At 36.7% G+C, this 17,001-nt stretch overlaps 1 protein-coding gene across 1 annotated transcript in view; it reads left to right on the top strand.

Moving 5' to 3' along the window:
* dlgap1a (discs, large homolog-associated protein 1a) overlaps positions 1 to 17,001 on the top strand; it is a 133,071-nt gene that overhangs the window by 30,135 nt on the left and 85,935 nt on the right. The window contains exon 2 of the mRNA XM_084411108.1: positions 10,622 to 10,698. The gene's annotated coding sequence lies outside the window, so the exon portion shown is untranslated. The remainder of the gene's footprint in view (positions 1 to 10,621; positions 10,699 to 17,001) is intronic.

The following is a 17,001-nucleotide window of genomic DNA, read 5'->3' as shown; positions in this document are numbered from 1 at the left end:
CTGATCAAAAATGACAGAAGACATTAATAAATAATTTTCTATTTCTATTTCAAATAAATGTGGTTCTTTTTAACTTTCTATTCATCAAAGAATTCACGGTTTCCACAAAAAAACATTAAGCAGCACAAGCATTTTCAATATTGGTAAAAAATAATAAATGTTTCTTGAGCACCAAATCAGCATATTAGAATGATTTCTGATAGAGCTATGAAAATTTTGTCCGATACCTGGTAATTCTTTATATTTGAAAGCCGATAAATCTAAATCCAAATTTTTATATAATTTTTGAGAGCCTGATTACAAAAACAAAAGTCACACCATTAAAATCCATGTCCCAAGCACACAATTATAATGTTCTATAATTAATTCTTTGTTAATTTTATGTGGCCTATTATGACAGACTTGCACTGCACATGTTGCACTTAACCGTATTTTCCTTTTTGAAGTGATTGCAATCATATTTCAAGCAATTCAAAACCATCATGGCAAACAGTGTGCATCTGAAGTGTCTCAGCTGAAGGAAATAATCCATTATTTATCAGCTTCAATATATCGGCCAAATTTTCTTACTGGGCCGATAACGCTAACATTAAAAATGAACACACATCGACCGATACCGATATGGTGGGCGATGTATATTGTGCATCCCTAATTTCTGAAGGTTCATGTGACACTAAAGACTGGAGTAATGGCTAAATTACATTTTAAAGTTGTAATACTGCGTTTTTAATAAAATAAATACAGCCTATACTTCTTTCAAAAGCATGACAAATGTTATATCACAAATAATTCATTATGCTTTAGTGACTGATTTACCAATGCTGTTTTGGAATGCCAATGAAATTATTAAATGCATTTAAAATCAAAAAGCATGCTATTGTCAAGGAACTGCATCCAGAAAGAATAGTGTAGTCCCGGGGTACCTTTTTTTTTTTTTTTTTTTTTAACAGCTAGTTTTAATTTCTATCATTTTGCTTGTCAATGCATAAAGACATACCACAAGAGTCTTTTAGGAAGTTGTTCTCATTCTTTAGCTAAATGAGAAATTGCATGATTCTGGTATGTAAATCTCCTCTGAAATGTAAAACACATATGGCTTTGGCATTATTTTTTTGAGCTGAAGTGTAAAGGCGATTGCAAGCTTTGTCTGACGGCTGAATGACACGGTTCTAGCAGTGCAGTGCTCTCATGAGCCGCTGACTACTCTCCATGAGAGGCCTCCATTTTCATCCTCATGCAGTTTTAGCTGAGAGGCCCATTGATCCTGAAATCACTGAGCACTTCCCTCTGAAGAGGTCGTGGGCTGTCTCTCTTTACACCTGTTGTTGGCGCGTACAGACCATTTCACCATTAAAGTGATTGAACTTTTATTATTTAAATAAGCATTTTTTTATGTGATCTGTTATAAATAGAGCAAGCACGGGTGGATTTATTTTATCCTATTGATATTAGTATTTTTATTTTCTCATCTCTTTTAAGCCTCTTGTTTGTCTTCTCTAATGTTAACTTCCTTTCTGCTTTTCTTAGACTATCTCTATATCTTCAGCTCTTTCAGTGTCCATCCTTTCTTCTTCTCCTCTTCCTCCTGTTCTCTTCTTATTCTCTTCTTCTTTTACCCACTCCACATTTTCTCAGTCATTGAACACCTCTCTTTATTCTTGTTTTTTCCAGGATCTTTGGGTTTTCACACACGGGTCATGACCCATTTAATGCACAGAATGCCATGATGATTGTGTTTAATAAATTGCATTTCCTGTGCTGTGTGCGTTATTACTAACCCAGCATATATCAATATGATTCTATTTGACAGCATGTCATGTGCATTTGATATCATAGTGTAGCTACATTTAGCTTTATGGTAGTAGTTTGAGTTAACCGTTTTGAAAACCAGAACCGTAGATTAAAGCAATCATATGTTATATACTCTATAATTTGTCATTTATGAGAAATCAAGAAAAATTTACAATCTGTATACATGCATACATTTTTAAAGAAGTCTCTTTTGCTCACCAATGCTGAATTTAATTGATCGAAAATGCTGTAAAACAGTAATTTTGTGACATTATATTACAATTGAAAAGTTATTTTATATTGTAATAAATTTTCAAATGTCATTTATTACTCTTGTGACAGCTGAATTTTCAGCATCATTACTCCAATTTTCATTGTCACATGATCCTTCAGAAATATTTGTGTGTGTGTGTACAAACACAGAATATATTGTGTAATGAAATGGCAATGAATATGTAATGAAACGGTGCTAATGAGCAACAAGAAGGCATATGGATCATTTAAACCGCCAAAGGTCCAGCCACCTGACAAACTGACTGACTGAACAAGCTCCTTAGCAAATGTTTCGGTTTAAATTATTTCTCTCTCACACACACACACACACACACAATGCTGAAGTTAGCTATAACCTGCTGAAAGGTGAAGAACAAAGCACATGCAATACTATCAGTGTTCCTCAGTGATGCATTTCAAATTTGGGTTCACACCAGTGTCATCGTGTCAGTGAAAGCATCCTGTTAGTGCTGTTTGTTTCAAAACCCATTTTTTCAGCTCTTTGAACATTACGCATTATGTATAAAATTCCACATTCAAGTACTAGCCTATATAAGTACCAGTGCTAATATGCAAGCATCTGTGCTGCAAAGTAAGTCACTCAGTAAATAGATGATGAGACAGTAGAGGTATTGATGCTTTTCGTCTTTCATCTGTCACATGATCAGGCTGGGTGTCAGATGAACTTGGCAGTGCTGTGGGATATGAGCTGCTTTACTGTAGACACCTGAAATGAGGTCCAGATAGCGTGGGTGAGGCTCTACTCAAACACTTGTTTACTTAATATGCACAATGAAGTGGATATTTTTTCTACTGAAAAATGACAACTAAAACTAAATCTTTCAAAACACTGCTTTGTTTGTTTGAGTTTCCAGACCAGCATGGCTTAGCAACATTGTATCAACCATTGTAAGTTTGGAGTTGGGACTATATGTTTGATGTGACTATACGATTGTGTCAAAGTAATGTCCATATATGGCAGTAATATACAGCTTTAAGATAATACAGCAACAGGAGCATAGTTCAATAGAAACATAGAATCTAGTAATTAATTATATACATCATGCGTTCTGAGCTTTTATAAGCACTAAGTTTCCGTACGAACTGAACGGACCAATTATCTGCACCATATGAGTGAAGCTCAGTTGCTCAAAAGGTTAATTCACCCAAAAATAAAAATGATCCAATAATTTACTCACCCTCGAGCCATCATAGGTGTATATGACTTTCTTCTTTCAGCCAAACACAATTGGAGTTATATTAAAAAATATCCTGGCTCTCCCAAGTTTTATAATGGGAGTGAATGGTAAATGAGATTTTGAAGCCCAAACAAGCGCATCCATCCATCATAAAAGTAATCCATATCGGCTTCAGGGGGTTAATAAAGGCCTTCTGAAGTGAAGCGATGTGTTTTTGTAAGAAAAATATCCATATTTATAACTTTATAAACTAGAATCGCTGGCTTCCGGTGACTGCCGTACGTGAGTCGAGTTACGACCGAAGAGGGACCTCTGACCCGACGCGTAACGTATTGAAGAACGCAGAAGTGATGCAAAGCAAAACAAAACACCAGTCAAGAATTAGAAGTCTAAAATGAGAATTTTTAAAGAGAAATGTCAGAGGAGCTTGAGTTTGTTGCCCAGCCCTATTTGTTGAACCGAGGCGTCTACTCTCACTCCTACATCCTGCGTCATAAGTAGTATACTTTAGTAGTAGTGCCAGGGAGCCACTAATCAATCAATCCAATTTTATTGGACTATAAAATTTGACTCATCTTGATTCCCTGAGCCCTGGTGTCACCTTCAATCCCTCTTCCCAAATACTGACAGCATGTGTTTTTATCAGTAAAATTTCTAACAAATTAGCCTGTGAGGAAAAAGCCCCACAGATCTGTACAGATGATGCATGTTGCTAAAGAGTTCTGATGTCTGTAAGGTGAGGCGTGATAACTCTGCGGTTGAGAATACTTCTGTTTCTCTTTTACTCTCCCTCTCTCTGTCTCTCTCTGTCCTGCTGTATACTCCACCCAACCACCCCTTCCGCTCAAAGACTAATGCAATAAAATGACAAATGAATTAACTTTAAAGATCATCAGCCATCTTGTTCTATCAGGGTGCCGTTGCTAAGCCTCATTCTACTGCCAGTATAGGGTAGTTGTGTTTCAAACACATCCATAGGTACTGAGGTACTATATGCAACATATAGAAAGGATTACGTTTTGTTAATTCATTTGTCAACTATAGAAACATTTACTGAATGGAAACATTTATAAATCTTCCAGGCAGCTTTAATCACAACTGGTTTTAAAACAACAGTTGCTATGTTCACAATTCCCCCTCTGAATTTGAAAATGAGTTTGACTGCTTGTGTGAAGAACCGCAATCTGAGCTGCTCTAAAAGTGAACATATTGCATTACCATGGGTTAGTCAGTTGCCAGGTAGCCTGAGGCGGTGCCATATATCAGTGAGACTGGCTGCTCGGGCTCCTGGCCTCTCCAGCGCTCAGCGTTCCCACCACGTCCCTGCTTTGATATTACTTCTCACAGCAGCTCACATCATGATAATGGATGTAGACTCATTCATTATCTCCATCAATCACATGCGCTTACACACAGGAGCTGGGTGTAAGAAGAGCCTCTAGTATGAAGCCTGAGAATAGCGGACAATTGAATTAGGCTAAGCTCTATATGTGGCCTGTCAAGATAGTAATTATCCTATATTATTGAGGCATGAACGGCAAAGGTCATCTTAAGTAGATCTACGGCTGGTGAATTTTTTTTTTTTGTGGTTTAGCAATGAAATACTGAGATATTGAAAAAAGTACAATGTGCTTTTTAGTCAAGGACATTATGAGAGGTTGTTCATGCATGTGAGTGCATTCCACACTGTACTGTATGCTAATAGATTCCTCCATAGTAAATAGTTTGTTTGTGCCTGAGGTGCTGGACAGCATAAGTGATCTGTATGCAAAGGAACATCAGCACTTTATTAAGTATGAAAAGACTGTAAACACTCAATGGCAGCAAAGTAAAGTTCAAACACACATTATGCACCAGGTCAAAATATGTGTAATTACTTTGAGAAACGAAACTCTTCCTTTCAGGGGTGTTTCTGCTAAGGAATTTAATCTAATTTAATTTAATTTCACCACTGTAACACCATTTCTGGTGAAGCCCCATTTGAAATAAACTTGAAATGTCTTGACACATCTGTGAACATTAATATATTTATGGTGTGGTTTTAAGGACTAATGATCAGACTGTTAAGAATAGTCATAAAAGTAGTTCAACATCAACATCAATTATTATTGTAACTATAGTATGGTAGTTAGTTTTTTTTTTTAAACATGAAGCAAGTATGTTACTTTGAGCATGAAGTATATTATAGCTTTATTAGTATTGTTTTTATTGTTAGTGTTTTGTTAGTATTGGTAGTATGTTGCTCCATGTCTTAAAGGAACATGGATGATGATGTTGTTGAGCTGCTTTACACACTCACTGTGATGTTCAGCCCTCAAATGATCCACTACCAGTTCACAGTGATAGGCAATTGAGAGGTTGTTTAAGGACTTAATTTGTGTACAGTATGTATCACTTTAAGAAAAAGTGTTCTCTCTATAATAACTCTGGATCACCAATGGGATCTATAGAGAGGGTGCAGGGCAGAAAACCTCCATATATTCAGTTCAGCTGGGAAATCAACACAGGGCTTCCCACTCATTGCGTCTCACACTCAGCCGACAGTTTACCCGTTTGTGTTACGAAGTTTCATCAAAGATAACATCTAATGATCAAAGCCAATGATGCTCGTCTGTGTGAATAATGATGCAGAGGAAACAGCTTGTCTTGAGCTGCGTCCGGAGGCTCAGGAAGAGCCCGCTTAATCATACAAACTCTCATTTTATTCTGTCTGTGTGTGTGTGCTATCTCATGACAAATCCATGGCTCTCTATAATGCTCTGACGACTGTTACTGTGGAGGATCTCATAAAGAGTTCAATATGCAAATGTTAGGGAGAAATCATAATATTGATCTGATATCTCCCTGTGGAGCTCATAAAGGCCTTTGGAGTCTCAGTTAAATGAGTGCCGTGAATATTTTTTTTGTTTTGATGGCTGGATTGATACTAGTAAAAAACATGTTTCATTTCAGTTCTTGCAAGGCACATTGCAAGGTTAGAGATTTTGATCTCAAGTGTTACTTTTCTGAAATTAATTAAGATAAACATATTTAGTTTTGTAGGTAGTTTTAGCTTTTGTGCATTTTTTTTTCTTCCTGAGTGTTATTAAAAAGAAATGTAAAATTCAAATTTGAAAACCTTGATTCAAATGATTTTCTTTATCAGCGTTTTGTCTTGTTGTCCAGTAAAATACCTGAACATCCTTAAAAGAAGATACATGTAATTGGAAAGCAAAATAACTTAATATATTAAGACTTTTAAAAAATAACTTGAATAAATATAATGAAATTTAGTGAGGTTTATGATTAAACCATTTTGCTAATACTTCTTGAATCTAATGGAATATATTCCATGGCATCCATAAAAATACACACACAACTTTTTATTTGATTTCCTTAAAGGTCCTATATTGTCAAAACTGAAATTTCCTGGCTTTTTTTCACAGTAACAGAGGTCTAGGGGCTATGCAACTACCATATAAGTTTCAAAACAGTCAATCCACAGACAAATGCACACAGCATGCATAAAGTAGCTGTGCCTTTTCATGAGCCGTTGTGACTTCCGTAAAAATGTGGCGTCATAACTACTCAGTCACCGCCTTCAGTCACCACCCCGAGCACTGCCCACCGTCCCTCCCTCCTTTTTCCCAATCCCAGACAACATGCGTCCATGCCGTTGCTGAGCAACAACAACACGGAAACATGTAGAGAAAACGCCGTTCAGTCGATGGATGTCAGGAAACTACATCATTGCACAGGCTTCCGAAAACAACTAGCACAGTGTTATATATTTTGTTAAATTGAGTACTTGCGTTATCCCAATTGTTACCAACAATGGTTAAAATTGCGAATTTCTCTGGAATTAAAACAGTGTAATGGCACGTGTCATTACGTCGCCTTTCAGTGGCGTACACACAGAGCGGAGCGAACACACAAAGTGATGTTATAACATAACTTTTAACACACTCAAATGTATATTAGTATGATTGTTTTGACCAAGTAAAACAGCATTGCGTTACCCCACAATTTTAATTAAAGCTACAATATGTCATGTAGAGGTCGACCGATTAATAGGTCGGACGATTAATCGGCTGATTTTTTTTTTTTTACATAATCGGCATCGGCCAATATCCAAGTATATCAAGCCGATTATTAGGCGGGCGCATCTGTGGGCAGCCTAGTGTTGTAGTTGTTGTGGAACACGTGTTCGACGCACGCTGCGCCTAGAGTCATTTTCCAGCAGAGTGAGCAGACCTCATCCAGTGCCTAAGGAAGGAGCTAAGTTCCTTGGAGAAAACTCCTTTATATTTAATTAAAAACTTTTGATATGTTACTGCCAACTTCGAGAAAATATATGAATAGGCGACTTGACGTTCGGCTACTTTGGATATTAATAGCGTAGTTGAGGTTGCATTATCACTGCTGAAGGGTAAGGGTTGCTATCATGTCACAATAAGTAAGCAAGAATTTTGCAATTACAGACAGTGAATCTGAGACTTATTTGTTCTGTTTGTGTGTCTTATATTTGAGAGGGTTGTCACTCAATGCAGAGAAATAAGTAATAAAAGAGACCAACGCACTATAGGCTAGTGAAGGACTGGCTTTGCTTTGCTAGCGTCGTCGTTGCTAGGGTTGGGTAGCTACAGACAGACCCGGTGCTAATACAGCACTGGTGCCTTAACGACCGTTATCTACCGGACCGAATATCAATGCGGATTTCTGTGCTTCATTTCGGTGCTACTGTTATGCCTGTGCTTCTCTTGGATGCTTTGAAAACGGACGTTAGAATAACAGAAACATCGCCTCTCTGCACGTGACGCTAGTCAGCAGCTAACTTTAGCATAATTTACCGTTAGCTAGTAGCTGGATTAAACATGGTTAAAATGCTGGCCAAACAGTGTAATGTGTGACTGTATTTCACTGTAGACTACGGGTGGAACGGTACATGTATTCGTATTGAACCGAAATGGTACGGGCGTCACGGATCGGTGTATAAAATTACACGGAGAATACATCGTATAAAAATAAATAAAACTTGCGTGCAAATTAATTAATGTAATGCGGAACTACTGTTAGATACGCGGGTTCTTTAGGGACACCTAATCTGTAGCCCCGCTTTAGCTCTGAAGCAGGCTGCGATGTAAAGATTGCAATGCTGAAATATGTTGTGTGTGTGAGAGAGAGAGAGAGAGAGAGAGAGAGAGGGAGGCGCGGGCGCGATCGAAAAGTCGCGTGTGTTTAAAGTCGCTAAGTGTTTACTTATATTTGTGTGTGTGTGTGTGTGTGAGAGGCACGGATGCGATCAAACAGTGGAAACATAAAAACATACTCCGTCATTTTGTTTATACAGGACATCATTCAAACTGCAAAGTGTTTAAGTTACTGTTAATTACAATTTCTAAGGAAAACAAATATATTAATCTGAAATGTAGCAAATTAATTTTCAATTCATTCAGGTACAATTACCAGACAAATCTCAAGGTCTTTTTGTCTTTTGTACAAGTGCAGATTGGTCAAGTGTTCAATAAATGTTTTTGTTGAGAAATCTTGTCTATCTTAAGTAATTATTTGTGTTACATTTTATCTTTCAAATAGAGGTTAAAAACAAGCACATAATCGGCCAAATATCGGCCAAAATAAATCGGCAGCATTTATCGGCCATCGGCCGACCCGGATTTCAAAAGATCGGCATCGGCCTGAAAAAACCCATATCGGTCGACCTCTAATGTCATGTATTGCGAAGCTCTCTCCAGTCTCCATCCTGAAAACGCCAATCCGATATTGATCCTTGTTTTATTTCTCAGTTTTCTCAAAGCCTGCTTGTCTTAGTTGATTGTTTATGTTTTTTTGGATTTTCTGTACTCGCCAATCTATAATCGTTAACCATGATGACTGAACGACACAACAGCGGTGTGCGAGATATTGTATCATAGATATGCATACATAGATTCCTCATTACCGGCTTACGTATAGCTGCCCATTGAAACGGCCGATAATGAGGACTATGTATTGTATCTATGGTTTCTACAAGCGGAAACCGAGGATAGTGCGGATATTACGTCATTGATGGGCGACAATGACCAGGGACGAGCCATTATTAAAAACTGGAATTTCTCTGGATTTTCAAATCCTTGGGAACTTTTGGGATAATGTAAGTACACAACTGCATGAAATATATCACACTGTGAAATTGGTTTTTGAATATTTTATTACAAAAATCTTACATATTGTACCTTTAATCAAATAAAGTGACCTGTATGAGTATTATATTTCATTAGAATGAGATAAATTAATGTGAATTTAAGTGATCAAATGGGAAGGAGGAGGCAGGAACCAGCAAACGCTTAATTGTAAGTTTAATTGTAATAGACATAAACAACACAAAAGAAGTGGCAGTGGCCAACTACGGCATGCAAGTATAATAAAAACTGCAACGTAAAATGTCCCAGGCCTGGTCCTCTCTCGCCCTTCAATGCCGTCATTCCTTCTTGTATCCTTCCGGAGCTCCTCGAGATCGGTGTGTCGTGCAGGTATCTCTCATTAGCATTCGCTCCACCGGCTTCTTTCCGCTCCCATGGCTCTCAGCCCTACCCTGATTCATACCACAGTAACATTAGTAAACTTTAATTAGCGCATCCATGAACATGATTTATGCCTGAGTCCCATCAGATTGCTTTCCGTCGGCTGTGGAGTTGAAGTCGACAACTCCCATGATTCCACGCTCATCCAGCTACGCCGTTGTTATTGTTTTAAATAAGCGACCTCTAGTGGGGAAACTTACATACTGTTCCTTTGAAATTTGTTACTGTTAAACAGTTATTTTAATCAATTTGCAACCCATATAATATATTTTAAATCTTTAAAAATTCTGCTTCCTGCTTTGGTACAGATCCACAAACTGTAATTTCAAATACTGAATTGTTGCGTGATTGACTAGATCTGTTGAACTACACTGCTCTTAGAAATTCTGAGTGGTCTGAAACGTGTTTCATGATTTAATAGTTCCCAAGTGTAATTCCAAGAAGCAATGTCTACCTCGCTGTAATGCACTTTATATTTGTTCAGTGTTTGTTTACAAGCCTATCTTTTGTCTGCAAGCCTGTAAAGAGTGTGGCGAGAATCAGTCTTCTGCTCATTCTCTCTCACCCCATGTGTTTGAAGTCTCAAAGCTCCACCATCTTAGCCTTCAGCCCTCTCTTTCTGTCTTCATCTTGGATAATAAACAGACACCTACTGAGAACTATAAAGCCTCTCCTATTTTATTCTTCTCTTGCTCAAATTAGGTAGCAGTACGTATATTTTCTGGCTTTGTGAGCGTCCCTGTTGGTGCACTTGTTAAATTTAATAACCTCAGTTCTATTTCTCTTTATCCCTGTCAGGTTGGTGTGGAGTTTTGTAACAAAAGGATTCCTCTGTGCACTGGAATAAATCAGCCAAAAATGAGGAACTGTTGAGCGTGAGTATGATTTCATGTGTTCCCCAAATATTGTGTTGTATTATGAGCTTTGTGGAAATCTGCCTGGTTTGCTAATGCTGTTTGTTCGGTATCATTCAGATTAACCTAATTCTTGACCTGATTGTAATATGCATAATAATAATTTAATTAGATGGACATTGTTTAATATGCGACTCTCCGTCGGTTGGTGTGCGATTGAGGACAACATGTAAGGACACAAAGTTGCCCGTGAGAAGTCACAGACAGATGGTGTAGTACACACACCTACGTTCACTTTCACTCATGTCTTTTCAAGGAAAACACAGTCTGTTTAATAGATTAAGACAGGAGGATTAGGCTTTTACCTGTTTTTTGGTGGATATTCTGCTGCTCTTAAATGTTACACAGTTTTAAATGCATCAAATATTTCAAAACATCCTTAAAACAAAAATAAATTTACTTGAGAAGCAGAACTGCATAAAATATTGAGTTGACTTGAAAATCGATCTTAAGCATAAATCTAATCTAATCTAATCTAATCTAATAAAAATCTAGGCTATTCTCTGAAAACAAATTAATCTTGGGGTCAATGACATTAACTTTTTCCACACCATTGACAAAATACACAGCGCTTCCCCACAATTGACAGAATTTTTTTTTAGCAATCTGTATTTCCACTGTTATACAGTAGAGCCCGCTATTACACATCTGCTGAAATAGAACAGCATCTCTGGATCCAAAGATTAGTGAAGCAGCAGCAGAAACAAATGATAGAAGCATTGCTTGTGCACGTCATCAAATATTAAACGGCATATAAATCAAAACTGCCAAACATTACAGAATGAAATGTCGACCAAGGAAGAGGTATATGGCTGTGCAAACTTTGTGGGTGATGGACTCGAGTCTGATCCAGTTGTAGCCTTTCACAAAAACACGATTTTCTCAGTTCTTTCTTTTGATATATTGTATGTTCAGATATTCATACAAAAAATATTCTAGGGCCCATGAAAGTTTTGGAAAATGATCAAAAATGCTGGTGGTGGCTGGCAACTAAAAAAAAAAAACCTGCCAATGGCAGGGAGAGAGTTGTTCACTATAAAGAACAAGAAAAATCTTTCAAGTTGCTTTTTACATGATTGTGAAAATACCATTGAATACCATTTTCAAGATATAATGACACAAGTTTCAGTTGAAATCATCATCAAATTTCAATAAAAGCAATAACATTCTTACACAGTGAGTACATGCGAGTGTACCCATCTCAAGCATTATTTTAAAAGATGATTTAAGTATATTTTTAAGGTAAAAAGTGTTATTTTTTGGTAACTCAAATAGCACATTAAAAGAAAATATAATAAACCGTGAAAGAGTTTTAAAATATTTGTATGTTCTTAATCAATGAAACTAAAAGATAATGCTAAACTAAAAAATTTCATTTTTTGAATCGGGCTTTTTCCTTAATTATCATATCAGGATTGTTGTATCATTTTTGACTCTATACCGGCCCAAAATATCAAAATCTGTTTTAATACAGAAATAAAAACTTGCATGCCATAGAAGAGATATTTAAGTCAATGTATGCAGTATGCACATTATGAATTTGATTTGTAATCAAATCTAATCTAATGCCATTGACCCTTTCACAGTTTTGCTTCCTTTAAATTACTTGAGATGTTTAGATATGTTTACTGGAAAATAAGACAAAAATACATATTATGAAAATATAGACACTCCAGATGTTCACGAATAGCTTTAGGCTAGCTGCTAAACAGAGTGCTTTCAGTCACATAGCAGGTGCCGTTATAATAATGAGTATGGAGGAACCATGCGCCACCCTTGGGTTTCTCCTGTGAATCAGCAGGGTGCTTGGATTAACTGTCCAGCGCAGGGCTATGATCTGATACTGCAGCTCCAGCGCTCCACACACAGTGTGCAGGTTCATTGGATGAGAGTCACGGCTGTTAAGTTATCTGGGAGTAGTCCTCTGTAGAGGACTGATCTGACATGCACTGATAAGAGCTTCTGGAGTGCTGCAGCTCGGCTGCTTTCATTAGGACACAACTGTTTGCTACACAGGAACACCAGTTAAATGGAGGCAGTGACACAGCTTAATTTAATCACACTCATATGCTGCTCGAATGTTCAATCTACAGCTGCCATAATGCAAGCAAAACAATAATTTCACTTCATAGTGGGACTGCAGTGTCTGAAAGATGTGATTTGATTTGAAACACTTTAGTTTTAACACTTATTTTACTCTTCTAGTGTTTTTGAAGTCCATGGGAAATATATATTAAAATATGGAAGAGCATATTTACATTTACATTTATGCATTTGGCAGACGCTTTTATCCAAAGCGAATTACATTGCATTTCAAGGTACAGATTTACATTGTTATCAGGTCTTACTACTAGCATATGAATCATTCTTTCATATTCATATTCAATCATTCAAATAGCATATGAATCATTCTTTCAGAATTTGTATTTTCAGTGCAGTTGTAACAGCATGTACCCTGTGCTACAAAAAGGACATTGGAAAAATGAGAGTTGTTAAACTTACAACCATTTATTGTCTAGAATAGATAAACCATATATTTTAATAATAGTATAGTCCCACACAGCTTTGATGCGTAATAGCGGGAGAACTTTGGAATATAACCACGGCATCTCAAAGAATGCATCATTCAGTCCATGACCATGTCTGAGTATAAATTGATTTTAAGAGCAGTGCTTGATGACTAATCTAGAATGACGTCCATTGACTGCGAGGTGACAACCATGAACCAAGAAAGATGACGCCATTTGGTTTTTCTTTTTGCCTTTTTATTTAATTAATGATTTTAATTTCACTAGCCGTGTTCTTGATCTTTTCCTTTAGGTCACGACATTATGAGTCAAACATCTGGTTTATACAGCTAGAAGCAAGGGTGTAGGCTAAGAATATTCAGAAACGTGGGTGGGGCATATTGTTAACCTTTTCATCTTGAATCAAGAATATTAATTATGTGAAGGAATGTATGCCTAGTAGTCCTATCTGTTCCCTGAAAAGAGATCCTGATAACTATAGTAGGATTTAACTGATAAGACTTCCACTTGGTCTTAATATACGTAAAACTCATTTCACTTATACAGAGACAGATTTTACACCCAAGTAAAATTAACCTCTTCAAATGTTTTTTTTTGTTGTTTTTTAGATAGTGCTTAAAGTTGTAGGCTAATGGTTGTTTTGTTTTTCTTCTGGTCACGATAAGGGCTGGATTTTGTGATTGAGTTCTGTTAAGATTAGTCACCATGTACAGATCATTTCTTCTGTAGTGTGACGTACATCCAAGTGAAACAGTGATTATCAAAAAAAATCGGTTCCATCTATCCATCGGTTTTTAACTGGATTTGAAAGAACAGATGGGATTAAGCAGACTAAATGACTGGAGATGTCTGGAATAAGTCACTAGGATGTTGTTTCACCAGAGAGTTGACATTTTAATTAAAATGACATGGTCTAGAAAAATGTAATGTATGCATAGATGAATCATTCACAATAAAGATAAAACATGCATTTAGAAAATAGATGGGAGTAAAAATCTGTGAAGGGATAATTAAATGTAACATCATGTAAACATTTACATTTGATAAAAATCACTGAAAAGTATTGAACATATTCAAATCAGGAATGTCAGAATCAGAATGTGGAGTTTGTGCATAGAAATGTCTGTTAAAAACAAGACATGTTGAAGGGTGTTCACTAACCCATCAAAGTTTTGAACTGGATTGGCGTTTGTCTTTATCTTTAACTCAGTTCCTTGATCAGCTAGTGAAGAACAAATTTATACTCACTTGTGGTTATGTATTATGCACGTTATTTTTTTTGTTATTATTTTATTCCATGAAAATGCAAATCCTGTTGTAAATAATAGTGAAAAATCACTTTTTAAAACTGTTGTTCCATTATTACCCCTTAGCAGATTTTGACTTTTTATTTCATGCTGACCTTAAAAAAGAAATGGCAAAAGTTAAGAAAACAGAAATGATTAATAATAATTTTTCCCAGTGTAAGTTGTTTCATATGGATTTGGGAGAGATGATAAACTGACATAAATGATGATGAGAACGGTCTCCATGAATTAAGCATCCATGAGTTCGGTGACAGAGCTGCCTAAGGTTGCCGGGCACTTTCTGAAAAATAGGCCATGTTTTGCCGTTCATGTGTGCTGTTGCCCGGCTTTTGTGAGCGAGAGTGAAACAAGTCTTTTTTGGCACCAGCAAACATGTCACAGCAGAAGGTGAAACACGTGGTGGGAGATGCACTTTCTCAGAATGGTGGCTCTGAGTTGCCTGTGGCGAGAGCTCTGCTCATTAAATTTTCAGTTTAATATCTCCATTTTTTTTTTTTTTCTGCTCCCCATATAAAATTGCTTTATCTGATGATCGCATAAGCTGAAAAGGGAAAAGAAATTCAGGAATTTGTTTGCCAGTTTTTGTTATTGACAACCTGAATCACAAAGGAAGGATAATGAAAGTGACCCTCACTTTTAAAACGGCAGCAAAGCTTAGCGGGATATGATGCTCACACTGGGAAGTACCCTAAAACAGATGACGCATGATAGTAGTCTGATCACATTGACAGATGATTCAATTATTATTATTGATTCCAACTCCTGATGAAGAAAACCACTGCACCCTCAAATCAGTTCATATGCAGTTCATATTTCATAAGCACATGTGTCTCATGCAAATGCACTAGAAGGCGATGAGCATAATGTAAAGTCTGACATTATGAAGTATTTTTAGTGTGTGTAACTCCAGGATATGCTGTTGATACACTGAATGGTTATTATAGATATCTTCATGCTTACATTTCACTTCAGGCAGTAGTTATTCAACATGCTCTCAGTACAGAATAACAAAAAAAAAACCTTGTGAGCTGCCTCCAGGTAGGCAAATTAATTGTTATCCTAAGATACATCGCTTTGGCCTTTTTCAAAGGCAGCAGTTCCAGAATGCGTTGTGTTGAGCAATGAAAGATGTTGAATGTAAGAGAAAATACTGAGAATAGTGATTTAAAATAATTAAAAATGTTTTACTTACTTTAAAGTATTGAATTATTCCTCTGAAATTGCATGTATTGAAATCAATTGTCAATGAAATCCTTCTTGTGCTTTGCATGAGGAGCACTACATGTACTGTATGACGCACAGAGTTGCTGCCTAAATAGTGTGTTACAAATCAGTCACATATGAGCTATTTCAGTTTGGATTCTGTCATAGACAGCAGCTGTCTATGTAGGCAGTAGGTAGTGAGGCAGCTTACTGTGTTTTGTAACAGACCTGATGAATTCCCTTCCTGCCATACGCATCATAACGGATTTTTTTTTTGCTTTAGGATGATTCACTCTCATTGTTATTTGTAATTGCGTGTGTGTTCACTTTGTATTAAACATCTTTGATACTCTCTTATTAAGTATATCCTAGTATATCTTAGCATCCCACTTAAAATGCTGTGCCGCACGGCACCAGAAATATCCCCTTAATGAAATATGTTTGAGCTCTCAACAAAACCCCAATGAGAATCGGTTTCGCAGCAGAGGCATCCTTTCCCCACCATTACTTCTGACCTACAAACACGTGTGTGAGTCAAGCTAGTACTTACTAGCGTCACTGATTCAACGCTCACATGTTTTCAGAAACTTTATTTGTCAAGCATGCTCAAACTGATTTTTGACATGTATCAGCTACAGAGAAAACCTCTAGATAAGACCAGATAAACATAAAACAACATTTACAGAGACGCAGAGACAAGATAAAGGCACGGGGGTTGTTGTTTTGCACATGAATGAAAGTGACTAAAAAGACTGTCAGTAATGTTACACAAGATTTCTATTTAATTTTTAATTTTTAAATGCTGTTGTTTTAAACTTTCTATTCATCAAAGAATCAAAATGTAACACAGTTTCCACAAATATATTAAGCAGCACAACTGTCAGCATTGATAAAAATAGGAAATGTTTCTTGAGCACCAAGTTAGCATATTAGAATGATTTCTGAAGGATCATGTGACACTGAAAATTGGAGTAATAATGCTGAAAAGTGAATCAGACAGACTCAATGACAGCTGAGTAGAGTAGAATTAGCAGCTCCTTGAACTTCCTCAGATGAAACCCTTTTTATTTGTCAATTTGTCAGGTAGCTGGTTAATGTGATTACATCTGCCTTGTTTTAACGTAAGAGGAGGCGCAGACATTTTTAATTTCCGTTGTCAGCCTCTTTCAGTTATTTTTGCTGTATAAAAACAGCCCGCTATTGATGTTGCACACTGGTATTTCTCA

The sequence above is a fragment of the Rutilus rutilus genome (assembly GCF_951802725.1).
Source record: "Rutilus rutilus genome assembly, chromosome: 6".
Taxonomy (NCBI): domain Eukaryota; kingdom Metazoa; phylum Chordata; class Actinopteri; order Cypriniformes; family Leuciscidae; genus Rutilus; species Rutilus rutilus.
Note: the sequence above shows the minus strand (reverse complement) of the source record. Positions and strands in the feature narration are given on the sequence as shown.